This window comes from Uranotaenia lowii, chromosome 3, assembly GCF_029784155.1.
Source record: "Uranotaenia lowii strain MFRU-FL chromosome 3, ASM2978415v1, whole genome shotgun sequence".
NCBI classification, from domain to species: Eukaryota; Metazoa; Arthropoda; class Insecta; order Diptera; family Culicidae; genus Uranotaenia; species Uranotaenia lowii.
Genome location: NC_073693.1, coordinates 350,100,227 through 350,110,689, shown reverse-complemented (window position 1 = coordinate 350,110,689; position 10,463 = coordinate 350,100,227).

Below are 10,463 nucleotides of genomic sequence, written 5' to 3'. Positions count from 1 at the left end.
ACAAAAATGATGTTCAGATGAACGATAGAAAATTCGTTCACCTTCAGTCAGAAGGTATGCGAAACAAAGATTTCAAATTAATGTGACGCAGTCCAAAATATTTTAATCTAAGTTCAAGAACTTTTTTTTGTTTTCTTCAAATTCTCGTTCGTGGAACATTTGCTAAAAAATTTCAGCTCAGTTTTCTCATATTTTAACTCAGTTCCTTTTTTTCTGACAATATCAACAATTGTGAAAATTCCAATTATCAAGAAAAACAGTTTATTTAAAATTGATTATCATGCATAAAAATTTTGGCAGTTATGAAAGTTCAATAGAAATGTCAATATAGTGTATTTCGCATAGATCAATAAACTGTTAATTTATCTGTTATGCGTTTTTATTCAATTTTGACATGTTTGAGTTCATTTAAACTATATGGAAATTTGAACTGTTTATCAAATTTAACTTGACCTCTAAGAATATTAAAAATTTCACAATGTATCTCAGAAACTTTGTGAACATTTCGACGTTATAAAAATTTTCACAAGTTGAAAATAAAAATTAACATTTTCTGCCAATTTTGACAATTTTCAACTTTTGTGAAAACCATGTAAATTTTTATGTTTAAAAATTCATCTTTTCTGTGATATAAAGGCTGTTTAAAGATTTTTTTTTTCAATTTTCAATCGTGAATAATTTACTTTTTTGAGAAACTAAACAGTTTAACCAGTTTTTACAATTTTAATCTTTTTTTAATTTTTTTAATAAATTTGATTTGTTTGTTTTGACAATCAATTTTATTAACTTGGACCAATTTTGACAGTCAGACAGATTTCGGCAATTTTGACAGTTAAATTATAACGATCTCATTAACAATTTCTGATCATAATGTTTAGCATTTTGCTGAATAAGCTCTTTTATGGCACTTCTTTTCTGTAATAACGAATCGTTAATCTACTTTAAATGTGTAGATTGGAATTTGATAAAAACGCTAGACTAAACAGCGTCACAAGATTCGTATCAATGAAGAAAAATTCCAATTTGAAAAAAAATTACACTTTTCATTTATCTTTCTGGTTCGGATCCGCGAGCAAAGATAAACAAAAGAATTTGAATATTGCTTCATTAGAAGTAACCATGCTCCTCGCAGCGGATGAAAAGCCAGCAGATCAGGATTGACCCAGGCTCTGTTCTTTTGATCCAAGATTATTCGAGCATAGTAGGTAATTAATTAGCCTTAAACGATAATAGCTTATTGAAGCGAAACGAAATAATACGGGTGTTTTATGAATGAGAGTAGAATGTTGACAACTAAGCGATTGAGCTGAAAGTCCTCTAATTATCACTGAAAAGGTTACTTGTTTGGGTTATTTTGAAATTTTTCATCAACATAATTTCAAAATTTCAAACAAACTTAATCAAACTTTAATTTAATTTTGTATTCAAAGTGTGTGAGGCATGCCAAAGCCCATCAAATCAAAACTGCACTACAAACAATGATTGTAATTCGACCTAGAGCAATCTCGTCGAAACCGAAGCGCTTGATTTACTTCAAACCCCTTGCATTTCTACTCCTTTCTCCTTCTTGGCTTACGAAAACTGTGACACGGAACAGTGACACAGAATGTTAGATTATCGTATCTATAGATATCTGTATGTTTGTTGTGCGCTGCATGAGTCTATTTGCTTGTGGATGCGTATTGATTTGAGAACTTTTGTGTATGAATGAGTGCGTTGATTGAAAACTGCAATTCCTAGATGATGGAATCGGATTCGGTCCAGGATATCTGTTGGCGAAGCCCCTCGTAAGCTGGATGAAAATGAGATGTGAGTCCCAGGCTCTCGTACATAGTTGTTTAGAATGTAGCAAAAGCGGAATGTCATTATGAAAAATCTGTGAATTTGGAAAAACGTGTTCACAAAGTAATAGTTTGGCAAATCTCGGATTCATTAGAAAATCCAGTTTAAAACCGGTTATATTCAGTTATATTTTCTGTATGAAAGTGTAGGTAATCGAGAGAATTTATTCAAGTGTTATTTTTACCTTAACTTTAACTTTTATAGTTGGGAATTTTGGCCACAATTTCTGTAACAGCAAGTCGTGAAAAATTGTCATCTGTTCTAACAGATTTTGGTAAGATTTGAACCAAAAATAAACCTTAGTTAAATTTATTAGTCAGATCTAGTTAATCTTAAATTAAAATCTATTAGGAAGCGCTGATTGACCCAAAACGACTCATCTGAAAATTAGAGATATAACCTCAATCTACATCCGCTGGCATTTCCGTAATTACAAAGGCACTTAAATGTAAGTTTCTGAAATCTATTATAAATTAAGTTAACAATACTGAAAAATTATAAAATTTTAGCTTTGAAGCAACTTGCTATCAAAATAAGTGTTGCTTATTTACTGCCTTGATCCGAACAAATCTTCAAAGATTTAATGATCATGAGCAACATGGATGCAACCAGCGGTCAACCGAAAGTATCGGAAAAGCAGTACAACTGCAAAATGTGTAGCCTTCCTGACTCTGCAGGCAATCTCGTCGGTTGTGACACTTGTGAAGCATGGGCTCATTACCAGTGCGCAGGAGTTACGGATTCTATTGCAGATCCGAATCGATCGTGGAAATGCGAATCTTGTCGAGCCAGCCGGGAGAAAAATAAGTCTCAGCAAAGTCAGGCAGCTTCTTCAATTCATTCCAGGAGTAGTAAACGTTCGGCGAGATCCGAGCTGAATCTGCAAATGCTCCAGGAGCAAAAAGAACTTCAACTTAAAGCCCTTGCTGAGGAAGAAGCAGCTATTAAGGAAAGTTCGAAAAAGGAAGAAGAGTTGAGGAAAAAGAGGGTTCGTATTGAAGACGAATTCATTCGGAAGAAGTACGGCAGTCTTAATGACTTTGCGGAAGATGGCGACAGCAGAAGGAGTCGAACGAGTACCCGAGCAAGCAGCAAAAAGGTTGTTGATTGGTTACCAACGGTAGATCCAAAAGTAGGACTAACTGAATGGGAGTTACCACGTCAACCTCAGCTTGGCCGAGCCAAATCATATTCGACAGCAGATGAAATTGGACAACGAAATGTAGCACCAGTAGTTACCTTCAATGAGGCCAACGTAGCATCAGCTGAGCATCAGTCGGAGAGCCATATTATTAACAGCCGTATAACTCCCGTTTCCGCATCTACTCCACAAGCAAGAAAGTTTCCGGATATTCAAGTTCCCCTTCCAATTAGAACACCCAAAATTGAACCGAATCTATATTCCAATATTGAAGTTGGACAGCAATTTTGTCCCTTCACTGACCACCAGCCAACAACACAATTCTCCGGTGCAGCTGAGGAGATGAGACTTATCCAGACTAATCGCGAGCCGATTATGGCTACCTTGATTTCGGGAACAGCTGTCGGTACCAAACCAAAGTACACAGGAGCCATTCCAAAAACCACTAGATTTTACACACCATCAACAGCTGCCATCGGAAAAATACACCGTCCGAAACTATCCATAGTCGACACTTTTGGCCGGAATACACCAACAACAAACCCTCTTCTAACATTTCCGCGAAGTCAGCCCACTGTGACACGTAATAACGCAGTACCACATTCCAGTTTAGGAGGTATGGAATCAATTTTATCGTCTGGTTTGAGAAATATTTCTATAGGACCACCAAACACGACTGTACGTTCCACAGCTGATATGATGATAAGCACCACAAACGCACTTGCGCAAAAATCCAATTTTGGATTAGCCACTCCTCAAGCCTATGCTGTTTTTCCCGAAGTGAATAGAGCAAATATAGTACCATCGTTTGCTCCCAGATCCTCCCAAGAGATGAGCTCCCATCAGCAGTGGACTAGTAGTCATCAAGAAAAATTTGATATGGGACTACCCGGCAATTCAACCCAACATGCTAGTAGATATTTCTCACCTAACCCTAATCAGATTCCACTAGCACCGCAAATTACTACTAACAATCTCAGCAGCCCAAATGCCCAATTGCCATCTCCGAGTATGGCCGAATTGGGAACACACACGCACAGTTCCATCCACTTCGCAGCACCTACGAAAACTCAGCTAGCAGCGCGGCATGTGATGTCTAGAGACTTACCACACTTCTCCGGTGACCCACATCACTGGCCGTTGTTTTATAAGTCGTTCTGCAACAGCACAGCCGCATGTGGACTTTCAGATGCCGAAAATCTGGATCGACTGCAAAAATGTTTAAAAGGTCGCGCTCTTGAGGCAGTGCGAAGTAAACTATTGATCCCTGACTCAGTTCCTCAAGTGATGAATACCCTCAAGATGTTGTTCGGACAGCCTGAGATTATTCTCTTTACTGTCCTGAAAAAGCTCAGAGAAACCCCCGGGCCGAAATACGAAAATCTCCAGTCGATTATAACGTTCGGGTTAGCAGTTCAAAATGCTGTGGATCATATGGTAACTGCAGATCTGACTGACCATCTTTTTGATCCGATGCTGTTGTATGAATTGGTAGTAAAATTACCAACTCCATTAGCAATCGAGTGGGGTCGTTTCAAACGACAGCATAACTTCGTTAACCTGGCCGTTTTCAACAAGTTTATGTCTGAGCTGGTAACCGTGTCTTCCGATATTAGTATTCCAATTCCACTCTCTAAAGAAAAACATGCTAAGAGCTTTTCGGAGAAATCGAAATTGTATGTGCACTCGGAGAATGGTATCATCAACAGTGACGAAAGCTCCAGCCAGGTCTTGAGAGGAAAGCACACAGTTAAAACTACCAACCCTAAAGCTCAAATTGAGAAAACATGCGTCTATTGCCAGAATCCATCACATGAAATTGCAAAATGTCAAGAATTTATATCTCTGGATCTGGACAGGAAATGGAACTTCGTTAAGCAGAAACATCTTTGTTACCTCTGTTTAGTTCCACACAAAAGATGGCCTTGTAGATCTGGTAAGGAATGTGGCATTGGAGGATGTAGGTTACGACATAATGTTTTACTGCACGCCGATCGAAACAGTACCAACAACAGCAATATCTCCCATGGTGATAGCGCTTTCGCTCAACAAAACCATCATCATGCTTCTACATCATCTGCTCTTTTTCGATACTTACCGGTTGTCATTGAAGGCGGAAACAAATCCATCGAAACATTTGCCTTCCTTGATGACGGTTCGTCCTCCACGCTTTTGGAGGCCAACATCGCGAAGGAACTTGGTATAGAGGGAACCAAGGAGACACTATGGCTTAGCTGGACAGGTAATGTGTCACGCGAAGAAAAGGGTTCGCAGCGAGTCTCGATTTCAATTCGTGGTAAAGGGTGTAAAATAAAATACGATATTGGAAACGTCCGAACAGTGAGTCAGCTGAAATTAACCAGTCAAACCATCGATTACGAGGATTTGCAAAAACGTTACCCGCACTTGAAGGGATTACCTGTCATGAGCTATGCTGCAGCAACACCTGGTATCATAGTAGGACTCGAACATGTCAGCTTGTTGACCCAGCTAAAGGTGAGAGAAGGCGGACAGCATGATCTCGTTGCCGCTAAGACGCGGCTTGGGTGGTGCATCTTTGGTAAGCAAGGTTCGCTAGTGAAACCCTATCAACAACTTCACGTACACAGCGATATAGAGAATGAGAATAGAAGGTTTCACACTCTTTTGGGAAAGTTCTTCGGAGTAGAGGAGGCGTTCGTAACCATCAAGCCAGAATCAAAAGAGAATAAGCAAGCACTAGACATCCTCGCCCGAACCACACGACGAGTAGATGGGCACTTCGAAACAGGATTGCTGTGGAGATTTTCAAAACCTAATCTTCCCAACAGCTTCCCTATGGCTATTCAAAGAAATCGATCTTTCGAAAAGCGTCTATGCAAGAATGATTCTTTGAAAGCAGCTGTGGAGGAGCAAATCGAAAATTACCTTAAAAAAGGGTACGCTCACCTGATCACGAAAGAGGAGCTAGCATCGTCGGACAATAATCGGGTGTGGTATTTGCCTTTGGGAGTTGTGTGTAACCCGAAAAAGCCAGGCAAAACTAGATTAATTTGGGATGCGGCTGCTCGAGTAGATGGTACTTCTCTCAATGATTTATTGCTTCCAGGACCCGACTTGTTAGTTTCTCTTCCGGCAATATTGCTTCGTTTTCGGCAGAGGAATGTCGCTGTGTGTGGAGACATCAAAGAGATGTTCCACCAGATAAGGATAAGGGCAGAAGATCGCCAGGCGCAGAGATTTATTTACCGTAAAGCTATTGAGGATCCTATTCAAATTTACGTCATGGACGTGGCAGTTTTTGGTGCTTCGTGTTCACCGTGCATAGCACAGTTTATAAAGAATTATAACGCAATGGAACACTCAAAACAATTTCCCGAGGCTGCTCATGCAATCGTTAATGACCACTACATGGACGATTACATGAAAAGTGTGGATTCGGTGGCGGAAGCAGTGAAATTAGCAAACGACGTCAAAACAGTTCATGCTATGGCTGGATTCGAGTTACGTAACTTCATATCGAACTCCTCAGAAGTGATGAGAGAGTTAGGAGTGACAAGCTGTCCGGAGATGAAATCCCTGAGCCTAGAGCCAGGACTGGCCGAACCCGAGAAACCTGAGAGAGTTTTAGGCATGACGTGGCGTCCTGGTCAGGATGTTTTTACCTTCGATACGAGCCTTTACCAAAATGTCGCGGAGTTACTCAAGGAACAAAAAAGGCCAACAAAGCGCCAAGTCCTGAAAACCATAATGAGTCTTTTTGATCCTTTGGGGCTAGTGGCACATTTTATCATACATGGCAAGATACTAATGCAGGAGGTGTGGAAGTACGGTTCTGGCTGGGACGAGTTGATTCCCGAAGAACTGTTTGATCACTGGATTCGTTGGAGCAATATGCTGAAACAAGTAGACCGGGTCGAAGTTCCTCGATGCTATTTTAAAGGCGTTTTGAGTAGCGAATTGAAAAACGTACAAATACACATTTTCGTGGACGCAAGCGAGGCAGCGTATGCTTGCGTCGCCTATCTAAGAGCCGAAGTAAATAATGTTCCCCTTAGTGCATTTGTTGCGGCTAAAACCAAAGTTGCTCCCTTGCGTCCACTTTCAATCCCTCGTCTCGAACTACAAGCGGCGTTAATAGGGACCAGGCTTCTCAGCAGTATTATTGGAGCAATCGATCTTTCAATTCAAAGACGGTACCTTTGGACAGATTCCCAGACTGTGCTGGCTTGGTTGCGTTCGGACAGCAGGAGGTATCATCAATTCGTGGGCTATAGAGTTGGCGAAATACTGACTACTACTTCTATTGATGAATGGCGGCACATTCCAACCAAGTTGAATGTGGCAGATGAAGCGACAAAGTGGGGAAACGGTCCAATTTTCACCCCAGATTCCAGATGGTACACCGGTCCGGAATTTCTACGTCAATCAGAGGTTGATTGGCCGATTGATCCCAAGGATGCACAACAAACGGACACAGATCTCCGAGCAGTATTCTGTTATCACGGGCAAGTAGTAGATACAACAATAGATATTTCTCGTTTTTCGACATTAGATCGTCTATTGCGGTCTATGGTCTGTGTTTTAAGAGCTACCAAGGCGTTCCGGAAGCAGAAGGTTTGTGGACCAATCACGGCTGAGGAATTTCAGGCTGCCGAGAATTTAATTTTCCATCAAGTACAGACAGAAGTTTATCCTGAAGAGATGGGAATTCTGCAGAAAAACAACGAGTCGGAATCAAAAACCACAATAGGCAAGTCCAGTCCATTATACCAACTATCCCCTTTTCTTGATGAAGCGAACGTGATGCGTATTGACAGTAGAATCAGATCGGCACCAAGTGTACCCTTCCATTCAAAGTTCCCTATTATTTTGCCAAGAAATCACCCGCTGACAAATCTCCTTGTTGAGAAGTATCACAAACGTTTTGTCCATGCGAATAATGAAACAGTTTGCAACGAAATGCGCCAGAAATTCCATATTCCAAATCTGAGAGTTGTGATTAAGAAAGTTGCTAAAGAATGTCCCCTTTGTAAATTGCGGAAAGCAGTTCCACATCCCCCGAAAATGGCCGTCCTGCCAGTTGTGCGTCTAACACCGAATATCAAACCATTTACACATACTGGCATCGACTACTTCGGCCCGTTGCAGGTCAAGCAGAGGCGCAGTTTGGTGAAACGCTGGGTGGCCTTATTCACCTGCCTGACTATTAGGGCAGTTCATGTAGAGGTAGTCCACTCTCTAACAACTAATTCCTGCATTCTAGCAATCCGTCGGTTTATCGCTCGAAGAGGGCCACCAATTACGATTTACTCGGATCAAGGGACAAATTTCAAAGGCGCGAGAAATATATTGTTGGAGCAGTTACAACCGATCCACGAGAAGTGTGCCATTACCTTTACTAATGCATCTACACAGTGGTACCTAAATCCACCCGCAACCCCCCACATGGGAGGCGCTTGGGAGCGCATGGTGCGCTCAATCAAAATTGCGATGGAAGCAGTGGCAAATCATGCACAAAATCCATGCGACGAAGTTCTCGAAACGGTAGTGTTGGAAGCTGAAGCGATCGTGAATTCCCGCCCACTTACATACGTGCCACTTGACTCGGCGGAAACGGAAGCGCTAACGCCAAATCATTTTTTGGTGATTGGAGATCAGGCAGTAACACAACCAATGAGCGAAACCTTACTGAGCGGTAGCGTACTACGGGATAGTTGGGAGTTGACTCGACGACTAGTAGATATTTTTTGGACAAGGTGGATTAAAGAATATCTACCTACACTAACGAGACGTTCGAAATGGTTCGAAGCAACGGAGCCCTTGCAGCCAGGCGATGTGGTGATTATCGTTGACGAAAAAAAGCGGAACGGGTGGATTCGAGGGCGCGTACTGGAAGTAATACCAGCATCTGACGGAGAAGTTCGTCGGGCGTATGTCAGGACGCCAAATGGCGTAGGTTTATATTCAGCAGTCAGGTTAGCGCGTTTGGATATCAAGGATTCCAGGGAAGACAAGGTATCGACGATCCCGGAACATCACGAAGGGGGGAATGTTGGCGAAGCCCCTCGTAAGCTGGATGAAAATGAGATGTGAGTCCCAGGCTCTCGTACATAGTTGTTTAGAATGTAGCAAAAGCGGAATGTCATTATGAAAAATCTGTGAATTTGGAAAAACGTGTTCACAAAGTAATAGTTTGGCAAATCTCGGATTCATTAGAAAATCCAGTTTAAAACCGGTTATATTCAGTTATATTTTCTGTATGAAAGTGTAGGTAATCGAGAGAATTTATTCAAGTGTTATTTTTACCTTAACTTTAACTTTTATAGTTGGGAATTTTGGCCACAATTTCTGTAACAGCAAGTCGTGAAAAATTGTCATCTGTTCTAACAGATTTTGGTAAGATTTGAACCAAAAATAAACCTTAGTTAAATTTATTAGTCAGATCTAGTTAATCTTAAATTAAAATCTATTAGGAAGCGCTGATTGACCCAAAACGACTCATCTGAAAATTAGAGATATAACCTCAATCTACATCCGCTGGCATTTCCGTAATTACAAAGGCACTTAAATGTAAGTTTCTGAAATCTATTATAAATTAAGTTAACAATACTGAAAAATTATAAAATTTTAGCTTTGAAGCAACTTGCTATCAAAATAAGTGTTGCTTATTTACTGCCTTGATCCGAACAATATCATCCTGGCAGCAGGGTGGCTTTGAAAATTTACCTTTTGATTTTAATGTGTAATTTCAAAAGCGTAAGGAAAGTATGCAAGGCCAAACCTGTAATATCGTTGATGTCAAAAATGAAACCAAAAATTAAAATTTTTCCACAGTCAATTTGATCTAATTGTGTGTTAGAAATACACATTTAAAAAAATGATAAATTTCCGGTCAACCTCATGCACAAAAACCGAACAAATCGAGACCCCTGGCCCCTCGGGATGCACTCGGTTCAACAGATTTCTATCGAAGTGAACAAAAAATGGCAGAACTGATTGTTGAGTGGGCACAGTTTTGTTGGTCAAGCATTTAATTTTAATTGTTTTTTCTTTCTTTTCCTTTACGCAAGATAAAGCTTTTTGCAAGGAGAAATTGGAAAAAGCCTACAAATTTAGTTACACTTGTCCTGACTAATCCCCACAGGTGATTTATAGATTGGGATTTGTTGAAAGGATTCCACTTGGACCAATGGAAGGATTGGGAAAATAATTTTCCGCATCTCTAGGACGATTTTTCAATCATCATGTGACCTAAAATAATGGGATCCGTAACGTTTATTTTCCAAAACTATTCGACCATCTGGGGTCGAACAAGTGTGTAATAGGATACAATAAATTAAGAAGTTTGAATAATAATAACATGCGTATAAATCGTAGAAGAATTGAAAAATACCCATCACAGTATACAAGTTGTTAAAATTTGGAAATTGACATTCTTATTGTAAAAATTCTAAAAAATTCCATGGCTGAAACAAAAACATATCTGCAAAACCAGCTA